The 14867-nt window shown below is 55.6% G+C and overlaps 1 protein-coding gene across 1 annotated transcript in view; it reads left to right on the top strand.

Moving 5' to 3' along the window:
• LOC122381345 overlaps positions 1-14867 on the top strand; it is an 81185-nt gene that overhangs the window by 27706 nt on the left and 38612 nt on the right. The window lies entirely within an intron of this gene.

Here is a 14867-nt window from a genome sequence, read left to right as displayed (position 1 = left end):
ACTTTGCGGTGTGTACTAAGGTACTGTGTAGTCTGTGCGTCAGCGGACGGCTGCAGCCCCCATCTTTCCCGAATCGGGCCTACTCAGATGTTCCTCGGCCGCCGGGGACCCGATCGAGACCGTATGTCGCGCCAATTGGCCCCCGGGTCGTTAGGTCACGCACCCTCGGGCACGCCGCGGGTCAAAAGGTCGACAGGTTTGGCGAGGGATGGCGCGGCGTCGCACGTCTGCCGCCAGACGTGTTTGGTGAAGTGGTTCGATTCATCGAATGGTGGTTCATAAAAATTTAAGGAAATGACCGTACAAAATGCATGCAGTAATGGGATATTTATTGCTTAATAGCATGGACTACGCAAGACGGTTATGGCTTACTTAACATGGTGATCCGCTTCGGATAACAAATAAAAATTCCATGTTATGAATTCCACGTTTTTATTTATGTTCCTTGAAGCCGAAAGGCGAGCCACTGAAGCGTGCCTAGAGCCATCTTCCTGTCCACTAACGTCGCTGACACATCGATTTGTCATGCTGCGGGTCATTTTATCAGCGTCAGCCTCTTCTGTCTGTCTTGTAAGTCACTTGGACGGTGGACATCCATTTATCCAGGACGACCATCTGTTTGGGAACATCTCCTACCCCTCCCTACCCCTCCCCACCTCTGTGACTGGGTCGTGCACCGTCGGCCGTCGCTGCCGGCACAAATTTAGATCCAATTAAGGGGCCGTCTCGACGGCGGCGGCGGCGGCGTTTCTGCCGTCGTGATCGACGATCGACTCTGGAGACGATCGGCGTGGCCGACGGATGTGCCAGCTGGCAGCCGCCCGACCCTCTGCGTACTGGGGCACGGCGGAACGGCGCGGGAGCAATCGTAAACTGGCAGAGAAACTATCAGGGAGGTGGACTGGCGTAGAACTCTGATCTAGGACAAGGTTTGGTGTGGTTCTTTCTACCCGAAATGGGGGTGATCCCCTCTACCGCTCGTTCCGTGCACTTGGATAAATATTGATAAACTTGCTAACGTGATGTTTTCCGTATCATTCTGGCGTGTTGCAAAACTCCGGCCCGGGGAGGCTGGAGCCAAGAAACACCTGCATGTTGTGTAGCCACGCCGCGGTCAATGCTGACAGTGTTATCGAGCTGCCCGTGTCCATACTGCAATGCTGCGTTGGCCCTCACTTTGCGCACAATACGGCCACAGCCTTTCTGCCCTAACGGAAGGCATGTTTATCGTGCACATCCCTTGCTAAAACACCAACAACACCTGCACCAGCACCAGTGCTACAGCTGCTGGTGATCCGTGCACGTCGCTCCGCCAGAGCCGCCGGAAGTAAGCTGTTTCCGGTGGCCCTCAGCGGCGCGTGTGGTCGGTGTAGGTGTGTGTACGTCGGTACGTGCCGCCGCACCTGCTAGCTATTTGTAACCTGCGCCGGGCCGAGATGGTGCCGATAGACGCGCCGGCCGGCCCGGTGATTGGCAGGCGCGCTGGTGCCCGCGGCGCAGCTGTGGTGCTGGGTGGGCTGGGCGGAGAGCAAGTATTACACTGTGGGCGGTGCTGTATGGTGCTGGGCATTGCATTGACGGTATAGACAGTGCTGAACACTGAACAGTGTTGGGCAATGCTGAACAGTGTAAGGTAATGCTTAACTGAGTTCAGTGCTGGATGTTGCTGTGTGGTGCTGGTTGATGCCTTGTGGTGCTTTGTGGTGCTGGTTGGTGCCAGGTGGTGCGTCCCTGTACCGCCCGGTCGTTGACGGGAGAACGAACTCGGTCTAGCCGTAGGCGGGCCGAAGGCCGGTGCACGAATAGGACGCCAGCCGGCGCCGGTGTGGCGTGGGCGGCGATCGAACGGCTAGAATTTAGACGGCCTGGGCCGGCCGCCCCCGCCCCCGCCCCCGCCGCCGACACGGTACAGCCGCCCGTGGGCGCGGCGTTCTATAGAGGACCGATCCCGGTCTCTAATGACTGCTCCATATGGCGAACAACCTATCTGAAGTTATAAGGTGTGTCCAAAAGCCGGCATATTGGAAGCTGTGCGTGTGCATTGGTCACTGCCCACTGGACACGATATTCTAGGCGGACTCTCTTCCTACCATCACCTTGAAATGTTGGAATGGCCTTTTATTTCCTACGATTTCCCTGTTGTTTGTTTTACGGCTATGAGATCTTAAGTCCTCCGTGCGCCATTGCGGCCCAGTCTGCCGCCCATTCCCGTCCCGCCCATTAGCCGTGTGGTTGCCCGCTGAAATGAAATAGCCTCTGGTAATATCGTGGCACAGTCGGTTCGGCGCAATGCCGGCTGTTATGACACTCGGCTGATCTTTCGGTGAGCCCTGGGGGTGAGCTGGAGATGCGGTGGGCTATAGGCCGCATTACCGCGTGGCGACCGGGTGAGGAGGGATGGTGTGAAAGAAGACGCGATGCTGGGTTATGAAGTTGGTGTGGTTCCTGGTAGGGAGCTGATGGTCTGTTAGATGTCCCAGCTGGGTTGATCGAAACGGCTGGATAACGGCTACTCATCAGCTGCTCACCAGCTGCTGACAGCTGGCTGCTGGGACTAACAAGGGCTCGGCGGCTCCTCCCCGCGGCGGCCACAGCTGGTCCCTCCGACGGTCGCACATTGTCACCAGCATCGCTCGTGCTGCAGCCGCTTATTAGCCATTACGCCGAGTTACCCGCCGAGTATGCGTGTAAATCATTCCCCAGCTAACTGCAGCTGGCTACTAAATCATTTTCGAACGCCACGCCGGCGCCCCACCGGCGCGGTCAGGACGAGGCGCGTGACGCTTGAGCCCGTCGTTCGACCATTGTAACGACGTACGGTTACGACCGACGCGGCGACGGTCGTAACGTGTCCGAATCGGTGTCGCGTGGGGACGCCGAACCATCGTAGGCCTGTGGACGCAAGGCGCGCTATTGTACTCTCCATCACCATTCTCGGGCTGGAATCACTTTGTTTTTCATTTAGTGCCGGGATGGCTGACCGGTCGTGGATTTTCGCTGTTGGCCGTGGATTTTATCCGCTTTCGCCCCGCCAGTGTTGCTGCGCTAGATTCGCCTGTTTTGTGACGATGGGACTGAAATGTAAGGCAATATCGCGGCTTTCTTTGTCTTTGCGTTCCAGATGAAATGTGATCATGTTTTTGTCGACGCTCAAGCTTCACAATGATATCCAACGTCCGCAGCAGTTTTGCTTTCGGTGTCATTCTGTTCAAATATTCCCGTTAACTATAATATTCGAATCAACGCCAACCACTTGGCATCAGTGTTCTTAGTCTGCATCTCGTAGTTATGTTGGCAGCAATGTTCTCACGAAGTAATTTCGTTGGCGAAGAAGGCCTTTTAGAAGTTTGCTCTGTTCGACTTCTGTCGAACGTGGAGGCAAACGATCGAACTCGTCATTCGCAAAGCTTTAAAACGTGTGAAATAAAGCTGAAACTGCAAATACGCGTTTTTTGGTCTTATCGTCGGCTCCGACTCTCGCCTGCCGCCGTTTCTGAGGCGCTGACTCATCGCAGGGTGTCGAACTCGACGGCGGCGGGGGTAGAAGTTGGGGGAGAGGGAGGGGCTCGGCTGGTCGCCGCTGCTTTGTTTGGCCGGTTCACCCGTCAGCTAGAGTTACATCAGGCGTGACTGAATCGCACTCGACCTGTTTTTGTTTGGTCACATGTTTCTTTTGCTGGCTGGATGAATCAGTTGCGATACCACGGCACTGTGCGTTGTTTTATACACCACGCACGCGCATGTTCGGTTACAGTGGTCAGAAATACAGGGTCTCCCCGTCATCAGACCTCCTGGCTCAACGCCGCCGCGGCCCCGCTACCAACCCTGCCGCTACCTACACCCTCACCCCCCCCCCCCCTGCTTCCACCGTCGCTACTCCGCCTCCCCGGCTCATCCCGCCGTCCGGGGACGCACTGAATGGTCGGCAATAGTCTGCGATCGTCAGCGTCACAGCGACAGAGCCCGCCGGCGTCACCGGGGATCGATAGCGTGGTGAATCAGAGCCGCAGTGCCGGCCGGCAGCGACGGCGACTCCGTGGAGCCGCGTCGGTCGTCGGCACAACTCTCGACGGCCGCCCCCGCCCCCAGGCCCCTCGCCCCCGCCCCCGCCGCCGCCGCCGCCCCTGCCCCAGCCCTCTTCTACCGCTCGGCCTGTCCGCTCGGCGCGGTCATCTCTCGGAGCAATGGCAGTGGAGATGCACAGAGTGTGTCCTATACAAACACTCGCCACAGGCTAAGGACACCAAGAGGGTCTGTGTCTCTGTGCTCTGAGTGGAAGGGGCCCTGTGCTACCGCTGTGTGATGAGAGTGCACCTTATACGGCGCTGTGGCTGCGCCCTATGATGCCGTGTGTGTGCGTTTGGGTACTCGTTGATCCCTGTCATCTCTGGGGTTATGCTTACACAAGATCGCTGTCGTGTTGTTGGCTGAGCGCGTATGAGAGGATTGCGATCCATGCGCTATATTTGTTGTCCATATTGGACGTCCGCTCCTGCGATGCTCCGTCTCCGGCGACGCACCCGCCGACTCGCCTAATGGACCTGTCGTCCGAACGGGAGCGTAATATGCAATACGGCGCTGGCCGCAGATATAAATGCCTACATCTTCTGGCTCTGTTCTAATGCACTATTAGAACCGGACAGCTTATGCTGAATCCAATTTCTGCCGGCGCCGACAGAATGAGATGAATATTGCAAGTTAATTAGCACAATTTGGCGGCGGCTGTTTGGGGAAGGTGGTGGCCTTATGAAGTCGGGGGGCCGGCCGAGGGGCCAGTGTCCTCACAGGTCTGAGGCGGTGAACGGCCGCCGTTGTGGGGCTCCACGGAGCTAACTGTCCCTTTGTGGATCGCGGGTCTTTGTTCATCTCTGTCGATATTGATATGATCGGAGGTTGGATGAAGTTCTTTGTGACCGTTACCAAAAGCAGAGATGATTTTCCGAAACCAATACCTTTCAACAGTCAACACCAATGTGTGTGTTTGTGTGCAGCATTTGTGTTTGCGAATGCGACCACTCTGGCTTATTCGAGGTACACTTACATACAGTCCAGTGTTAATTTCGGTGCAGTGTATCAATAAATCGCATGCATGTATCCACAAAGGCAGTTGATTGAAGGGACTGATGAGCTCAATTCTAGTTGGTTGATTTATTAGGCCGCCATTTCTGAAATGGTAATCAATTAATCAAGTTCAGTGGTGACATATGACCGCGTTTAGCTAACGACTGTTTACTTGTTACCGCTCATTGATTTAAAGGAGCCTTTTCATGTCACTGAATGACGGCACTTTGGAACTTCACAGCGACGTTGTGTGCCTTCATTGTGTGTCAGCGCCTGTTTTGTCGTAAGCGCTGACAAGGCGCTCCGCGCTGGCTATGCCACAACATTCACACTAAGTGGCAGCAGCTCCGCATTTAAGTCATCAGCGGACACCACTTCCAAACATCCATAGCCATGTCCTTTTAACTAGCCGAGCGTCCATTAGTGACATTCGACTTACAACTGACAGCGACGATATCCATTGTCCTATGGACGGCACCGCATTAAGCCGCATCGATCTTCTATGTCGACCTAGGCCGACCGTCGCCGCCGCCCGCCTTCCCGCTGAGGCTGGGCAGCTGGCGCTCTAGTCTACAGGTCCGTGAACAGTAGGCACGCACAGCGGTGGCTTTGTTCCAGAAGCGGTCTCCGACTGCCCCTGGCTGGGGTCATCCATCACGACTCCTCCCACAATCTCCCAGGGGGAGGTGGTGATCCAATCTGGCTCTCCGCAGGCCGCTGATGCACCCGGGCCGGGGTGGGACTACCGCCGCCGATGCACCCGGGGTGGGACTACCGTCGCTCATGCACCCGTGCTGCGTCGGGGCTGGCGCCGATGTCGACGGCACGTGGTGAAGAGAACGACAGTAACTCTGAGAATGCGCTTTTCGTTGAGTTTAAGGACTGACCGATCTACAAAAAGAAACTGTGTATTATTTGCCCATTGGTGCCGAATGTATGAAATCTTCGGTCGTCTAGCTAACATTGCGAGATTATGAAAAGACTTAAAGTGGAGGCAATATTCGTAAGCTTTAAGAATGATGCTTTTCTTAAAAATGGCCTGTGTATCAAGTCACTATGCGTCTACGTGCATCAAGTTCGTCCCTCCCTTGATCAGCTTCCCGTTCCTCAGTTCATTGACGAGGGGTAGATTCATCAGTGTAACATCAGTGTGTTCCACCAACCTCCCCTCGTCACAACCCTCTGGAAAAGGTAATTGGTAGCCCTTCCGTGAGATTGCTGGCCGCGCCGGTGAGATTAGTCTCCGCGTCACCATTCGTCTCGACGTCGCCTCGCCAAATTAACCGACCGCACCGGCTGTCTCGTACAGAAGAGGGGAGGGACCAGAAAGCCTGTCGTCTGAGCTATCAGTCTGTTTTGTGGTTGGTGGTGGGATGCTCTGGTGGGATGCCTTTGCTCTATATAGTGATAGTATTTTGAATATAACAGCTGTTGTTCCTATTGAACGGTAAAGACAAGCCTACGCACCTTATCCGCTACTGTTCATGCAATAATTGATTGATCGCACGCCTTATAAATTATTCACCGTTGGGTGAGACATCTTGAAGTACACGCTTATCCATCAGACGCCACCTTGTGCGTCGCTCGACTCTGTGAACTGTTTACGACGTCACCCCGGTCCACCATGACTCCCCTTCCAAACAGCTTTGCAGAGCTGTCCGTATGATGCAACCCGCCCTGTCCCCGCCCTGTGTCCTCTATCCGTCACGGTGCCTGGCTCCGCCACCCGTCCGTGGGCTGTCCGGTGGGTGGCTGTCTCTAACCGGGGCGCCAGGGATGGTCTGTTTACCTACCGCTCTGTCGGATGGACCGGCCAGTGCAGTGGCCGTGACGGTAGCCGGGGGTACAGAGCGGCGGACGTGGGTTGGATGTGATGATGGCCTGGGTACGGAACGAAACACGTGGGCTGGACGTGACGACGTCCAACGTCCAGCGACTGTCGTGATGCGGGACTACCGTCATAAGGGACAAAGGTGGTGAAGGTGATGGGAGATCTTGATGGGAGATTATGATGGGTCATGGTGGGTGCTTGCAGTTTGGTGGGTTCTGGAGGTGATCGGTTTTGGATGTAGGGGAGGTTTAGGAGTTGAGGTTTGAGGTGATGGGTTGTGGATGGTGGTGGTGGTGGGGGGGGGGGGGGATTCGTCCATTGCTATTGGTGTGCGGTTGTTCATACGGACATCTTGCTTTGCCACTTCCCAGGGTGGGTGACGTGGCACGGGAACCCTGCGTTATCCACTTTTTGCCGTAATATTGGAGTCATGCGTTGTCGCTATCTGACGTGAGGGAGCCTTGCTCTTCCGCTATCTGCGGCAGTACGAGCCCCCCGCGTGTCCGTTGTGTGACGTGCCGAGTGGATGGCCGCGCCATTGACGGCGACGACCCGGCGCTGGACGGGGCTGTTCCCCGTGTCGAGTGGTGATAATCGTCCTTTCAGGACCCAGAAGTGGATCGATTGGAGTGCGGGCAGCGTCAGCGTGCTGCGGTGGTAGCGTGCGCTCTCCCAACTGCTTGCCTCAGCACTTCTTCGCCTCCCCCGCTGCTGCCATAGCGGCTTCTTTCTCCAACGCAGCATCGCCGCTGCTCTCCCATTGCGTTTCTATCGCCACTTCCGCGCCGCCATCGATGCTCCAACCATTCGAGCGTCGGCGGCCACTTGGAACTGTTTGTTTGGCTTGCCCGCGCTCTGTTTGCTTGTGCGAAGGCAATCACGGCATGAAAGCAGCGCTCACGCAGCGCCGGGGCCGTCTTTAGCGTTTCACTTCCCAGCGGACGCCAAGTGGTCTCATTGCTCGTAATGCGTCTGGCAGCAGAAATGAGAATACTTTTAGCGCTGTTGTGATGTCTGCGATAGGTTTTCCCAAATCCTACAGAGTTATTTGTTTCAGGAGTTCGCTAGTTGATACAATCACCAGCTGTTTTCAGTCGAGCCATAGGAGAAGTTTGGGTCCCTAGAGGAGGCGACCAGTATAGACCACTTACCGTCTGTTGTGTAGCAGATATCCCTGCCTGGCGAGGAGTGTGTTATGCCACTGCATTGTCCTTAGCAGGTGGAAACTCGATGTTCAGCAGAAGGATTCTACCTATGATGGTTAGGATGGCCTCACTCACATCAGTTCGGCTGAGAACGCTTGGGAATGGGTTCTGTGGTCAGCCATCCGAATTTTCCCGGTGGATCATAACGCGCTGCTCCCACTCACGAGGCGGTGATCGGCCATTCATTTTTTTATACGTTCGCTCAACGTGTCTGGGGCCAGTGACCTGAGGTGGGTTTTCACTGTCCATGAGGCTGAATTTGAACCGAGATCAGTGGCCGAAGGATTAGTACAACTTGGGTGAAATTTCTGCGATTGATTCAAATGTTGTATCACACACTGGTCAATATTGGCCGCGGCTCGCGTCTCGTGGAAGAAATGCCATCTACAGCGGGGCGCCCTCTCATAAAAAGGAAGCCTAACAATGTAGCAAAACTTGCCGATGACTGTTGGGCGCTCGGTGCTTCGGTAGCACAAGAAGTGCTGCTGAAAGAGGCTGAATGCGCGCTAAAGCCACCTGATCGTGCTGTGCCAGCCAACATCCAGCAGCCTGCAATTGCCACGCAGACCCCGTCCTCACCGAATACGGCTAATATCGAAGCCATACTGGACAACGTCATGCGAATGGATCGGGAAATCCAAGAGCTTCGAGCGGCTGATGCCAAGCTGAAGGGGAGCGTCTCAGCTCAGCAAGTCCGCATCTCGAACCTAGAAGAACGGGCGGCGAGGTGTGCCGCTCGGGACGAGAGCCCGTGCCAGCAGAACGGCCGGCCTGGGCACGCTGTTGCTCACGACCAGGCGAGCCACGCGATCCGGTCGGCTTCATCTGAGCACACAGCGTCTACAACGACAGCTCCGACCGAAGGGAGCCAGCGCCACGAGTCAGTGAATGCCGCCACATCGCTAACAACGCAGCAGGATCCAATCGAGCCAGTGGAGGCAACCCTGGAGCCAACACGGAGGAACCAGGCGACGGAGAACGCTGAGACACAGTGTCCTGTCGCTCCGCCGCGAGACCTGCCGCTGTCACGCGCTCCTGAGCTGTCTTCAGAAAACCAGCCGTGCGTGCCGAATATGGTGAACACTTCGCCTCCAGACCCGAATCCCCCGGGTGGAGACACTGCCGCCGGAGGTGTCTCAGTCGGCCCACAGCGGCTCTCGACCCGTGCTAGTGAACCCCAGCAGTCGACAACAGCGCCTACAAACGAAAGAAATCGCTCAGCGATGGGATTCAATACCGAGCTGGCCCGTGCACTCGACATTGACCGTCTTGCCAAAGCCATAGTGGCAGTGATGGATCAGCGCACCACCTCCCGGCTGGGTACCGATGAAGAAGACAGCAGCGACGACGCCGGACCTACAACGCAAGCTGAGCGCCCGCGGGCTCAGCACCCGAACCGTCGCCAGCGATCAGTCAGACGGGCTCCAGCGAGCCGTCTCGACGGTAGTCCCAGAGCTCAAACTCGCCGTAACCAACCGAGCAACCCAGTCCGTCAGCAGCAGCAACTGCAGCCGCCCAGGCAGACTCAACGTCAGCCTTGGAAACAACAGGGACGCCAGCCGCCACACCAACAGCCATGGCAGTCGCGTCAGAATACATCGACAGTTGCGGGCGTCCCGCAATCAAGACCTCCCTGGCTGCCGGAACAGCAGTGGCATTGGCCACAACAGGGTTCTCAGCATATGTACCCACAGCTGCCGCAGCAGTTGACCAGACCTGCGGGCCACTGGGAGCAGCCGATCCAAGAACAGCTCCGGCCCCAGTATCCGGAGAGAACACCGGCCTGGTGGGCCCCTCCCACTCCCATCGGTGCACCTCCGCCCCAGTTCTGCCAGCAACCGCCTCCAATGGCGGCTCCGCAGCAGCAGCAGCCTGCTGCTCTTCGTCAACCACCGCAGTCCCAGCACCTAAGGAACGAGCCGTCGCAAGGAGATTGCGATCAGGCACGCTTTCGCTCTGAGACGTGGCCGAGCCTACCGCGTCAGCCGGAACCAGAGCAGCGCCCAACCGTCCCGTCAGTCGGCGCAGCTTCAGCTCCCCCATCGTCCTGCAGCTACGGCAACCGATGCTGCCTCGGCTGCCGGCTCTGAGGCGACTGGACGAGCGACTCCAACCTCCTGCGGACAATGCCAGCTACGTATTGGGTGCTACAACTGCGAGGGATTCATGAGTGCCGCCGCCTACATTGCTGATCTCTTCACGAGTCTAAACGTGCTGTTCCTATCTGAAACTTGGATGTGTAGTGCGGAAGAAACTTTACCGAGTGGCGTTCTTGGGAGCTTTGGCGTGGGTGATGTTGACATTTTTCAGACATTTGCAATGGAGCTGCCACCCGGGGCTGGCGAGGGGCGCCGGCATGGAGGGACGGCCATGATATGCCGCCGAGACAGCCGATTCTCATTCTCCCAACTACAGTGTGAGAACGATAGACTTTTAGCAGTGCAGATGGTGTGTGGCGGAGCACCGCGTCTCACCATAGTTGGCTGCTACATGCCCTACTTCAATGGGACTCCGGATCAACTAGAACTTTATATGGACCTGTGCGCTAGTCTTGAAGCCCTCATAGATACGCATAGGTTTTCCGCGCCGCTCATGCTAGTCGGAGACTTCAACTGTCCTCTCCCGTGTCTCCCGCCGGCAACCCGTCCTCGCCAGTGGGCAAAGCTGCGCGGATTCACCCCCTTCAGCCAAGCATTCCAGCGACTTCTGGATGAAAGAAGCCTTACAGTCGCTGAGTTCCGCTTCTCTCCGCCAGTGAATTTCACGTATGAACGCGGCGGTCACACGTCCCACATCGACCACATCATCGTGCCTGGCAAACTTGCAGATGAACAGCTTCTGTCATGTTGTATCATCCCGCCTTCTTATGACAACCTCAGTCCCCATCTGCCTATAACATGTACTCTTCTGCTCCAAATAAACGGTGAAGAGAGGGAAAGACCAGCGCCGCGAGACCACTCCAGTTCTCACCGCACGGTACTGGATTGGAACAATTCCGACAGGAATCAAAGGTACTGTGAACTGCTCTCCACGCAGCTGGAGACAGTGGTCCAGCCAAACCTCAGCGCCGATCAGATAGACTGCCTCCTGACGTCAGCCATCCATCAAGCTGCAGCTGAGGCCGGCTGCTCTCGGCCCCGAAGACCGCCAAAGTCCTGGTGGAGCCCTTCAGTGTCGGCAGCACGGGACCGGGCGCGCCTGTGGCATCGCATTTGGACTCACGCCGGTCGACCACGGAATACGGTCCTGCACAACTGCTTCAAAGTTGCGCGTCGTTCATACAGGCAGGCCCGGGTCGATGCAGCACGTGCCCAGGTTGATAACAGCGCAAATCTCCTGTCATCGCTGCGTCAGAAGAAGGACATCAATTCGTTCTGGCGCCGTGTAGAGCAGGCTCGACGTGGCTCGGGCGGTTTGCGCTCCTCGCTCACGGCGGACAGCCTCGAGGCCCACTTCCGCCCCATTCATACGGACGAGGACACCCTCTCTGCAGCCCAAGATGATGTGCGCACCCGAGTAGAAGCCCTGCTGTCCCAGGCGAAAGAAGATCCTGGCCCCGCTAAGCGCGTCACTGCAGGAGATGTAGCTCGCTTGATCCCGCAAATCAACCGCAACGCATCACCAGGACCGGACGGCGTCACCGCTGAGCATCTTGTCTACGGCTCTTCAGGACCACTGCACGAGGCTATCGCCTCTCTACTCTCTGCCTGCCTCGCTGAAATGCGTGTCCCTGTCAGTTTCACATGCAGCACAGTGGTGCCTATCATGAAGAAGACCGGACTGGACCCCGACTCTGCCGATAGCTACCGCCCCATCTCTCTCGTGTCGACTATCTCCAAACTTCTGGAACTGATCCTTCAGGAAGAGATCGACACGTCATTTGAGGCCTCTGAACTTCAGTTTGGGTTCTTAGGGCATAGGGGCACCAGCGAAGCGTCTATGCTTGTACACGAGACCGCGCAACATTACCTATGCTATAAACTCCCGCTGTTTGCAGCTAACCTCGATGCTAGGAAATGTTTTGATCGTTTGTGGCATGATGGCGTCCTCTTCCGAGCGAGTGAGCACCTCCCACGCCGGAGCTGGGCGCTTCTGGCCTATTGGTACTCTCACCTGTCAGCCCGAGTACGTTTTGGTGGGAAGCTGTCAGACGCCTTCTGTGTGCGCCGAGGAGTGAGACAGGGTGCGCTTTTATCGCCGTGCCTCACCAATATGTTTTTGTACCCGCTCATCCAACAGCTCGATGACTGTCGCTTGGGCGCCACGCTGTATGGCCACCACATCCCAGCAGTTGCATATGCTGATGATATTCTGATTATGTCTAGTAACGCACGCGATCTTCAATCAATGCTTCATATCGTCTCCTCCTTCTCAGTGTTGTGGAGGATAGATTTTGTACATGTGAACCAAAGCTTGACCAAGAGTCACAGCTTTATATTCGGAGCCGAGTTCCTCTCTCGGACGCCTCAGTGGCAGCTATGCGGACAGATCCTGAAGCACCGACAGGAAACCACACACTTGGGTGTTGAGCTGCGCTCCCAGCTGCACGGTGCCGATCAGGTGACTGCCCGAATTCAGCGGAGCAGGGGTGCGTTCTTTGGCCTAACGCCGGCCGGCATGTTTAATCAGCACCTCTCCGCTGTTGATAAGGCATTTCTATGGCGGATGATTGTCGCTCCTGTTCTGATTTATGGATGTGAGGTCTGTTTTTTAAGCTCTGGAGATATTGCTCGCCTCGAAGGCTGGCAAGCCTCGGCGGTCAAAAGCGCGCTACGCCTACCGCGCACTGCCCACCACTCCGCACTAATGGCGGCACTTCGCATCCCAAGTGTACAAGCTCTCGTCCGGCGGTCTATTTTTCGCGCTACTCAAAACGCTTTTCGTGGCCAGCACCGCCTCCGTTGTGTGCTGGTGAGTAGCCTGGCCCAGTTGGCGACCAATGCGAGATTCGCGGAAACATCTGCTTCTATTGTGTGCCATCTAATGTCGCTATGTGGGGGAAACTTCATGAGGGTACTGGAGGCTGCCAGCGGTCATATACACGGAGACTGGGTGCACACGCCCAGGCCCGAGTGTGGCCTTGCAGACTCGCTCAGCTGGCTGATGGACAGCAACAGCGCCGAGTCATGGCAGCTAGTAAGGCTGCTTGTAACAATACATCCAAACTGATTCTCCTAGTCCGTCTGATGTAAAAAGCTGCCCGTGCTTTGCAAACGTGACTTTGTTGTGCCGTGCTGTGTTTGTATCTTCATGTGTCACGGTTATGTTATGAAGATATGTTCTCCTTGTTTTGTCCTCAAAGGATGTCAAATAAATATGATGATGATGATGATGATTGCACACTAATGAAAAAGCGGGCTCTCATGGACTGCTCCCCAAGGTGAGGCCAGTAAAGGAGACCACTTAGTAGGTAGCTAGGTACGGGTGATACATTGATGTCTAATCCAAAGAAACCAATGAGGGACGCGAAGCAATCGATGCTATTTAATTGCCAAATTAGATGGATGGTTTAAAGTTGCAATCCATTGCTATTCATTACAATCACTTAAAATAATTGCCTGTTTGGAGCCGGTACTTCGAGCTCTGTATTCATTATTACTCAAATACCGTATTCAGTGATACAATTTCAGGCTTTTACTAGATTTCATTCGGCTAATTCCCTGAAGTGTGGGTCACTCCATCAAATGACCCGTCTTTTCGTATCCAGGCTGACGGCTACGAATACCGGTTAAACCTACCTACATGACAGATGTGACCCGGTGCTAAACTTGACAGGTCCTATGGTTAGGTCCTCTTCAGACCGTCCTACACGCCATCGTTATTCAGTTTACCTCGCTGTGCAGTGCTGTACCGCCTCCTGGCACGAAATCTGCCTCTGCGCACCGGAAAACCTGCATCACTCTGTGCATGTGCGAGCGCAATTATTTCGGGGCGGCGGGGTCGTACCCATTCGAGTAATTGGCTCAGTAACCGTTCATTTTATAGCCGCAGCACGGGTCGGGTTGCGCCCGTAGTGGACGTTTGCTGGAGTGGGGGAATGTTGTAACTGTCTCGACCTTGCAGCGTCAATCGCTCGATTTCTAGGCTATTGGCGGTGACTCCGGACCCTGACGGCAGTTGTCTGGGTCGGTCGTGCAGGCACGCAGACTGTTGTATTGAACTGGGCCGGGAATTATTGATGTGCTATCGGCCGGTCACTGCGGGCGTGCTTACGTTCGATGAAGGCCTTCTGGTGAAACCTGAACAGTGAACACTCATTGCAACGACTGCAGTCCTTCTTTGAGCAATGAGTATTCGTTTGCCAGCTCTTCAGCTGTTTTATTTACCTAGCTGTTCATCTCCTCGCACTACGCATTGCTCTCCGTATGTGCCCAACGACTCGTCATTCTGGCTGATTGCTTTTTCCCGGTGATTCGGCCTCGTTTGCTGGCTGCTGAGCACTGCCCTTATACGGGTCGCTGAATGTCTGTTGCACCGGGGACATCACGCACTTCACCATTTGCCGACTCTAGAACGCACTGGCTGTCGTGCGTCACCTATCTGGTATCTAATAACGACGAGTGATGCTCTCCGACCATCAGCTATTGAGGTACCGGACTATTGAGCTGCTTATTCCAACAGCTGGGACATTTATACCTACATTTATATAACTCGAACTTATTGTGACTTGCATTGCAGTCACAGCGAGACGGTGACGAATCACAGCTCTTGGTCAACAGATGACTGAAATACCACGTTACTTATTAATGACCGAAGCTGGCAAATGTCAT

This window comes from Amphibalanus amphitrite, unplaced genomic scaffold (genome assembly GCF_019059575.1).
Source record: "Amphibalanus amphitrite isolate SeventyFive unplaced genomic scaffold, NRLGWU_Aamphi_draft 000119F_arrow, whole genome shotgun sequence".
Classification (NCBI taxonomy): Eukaryota; Metazoa; Arthropoda; class Thecostraca; order Balanomorpha; family Balanidae; genus Amphibalanus; species Amphibalanus amphitrite.
This window is presented reverse-complemented; position numbering and strand designations above follow the sequence as displayed.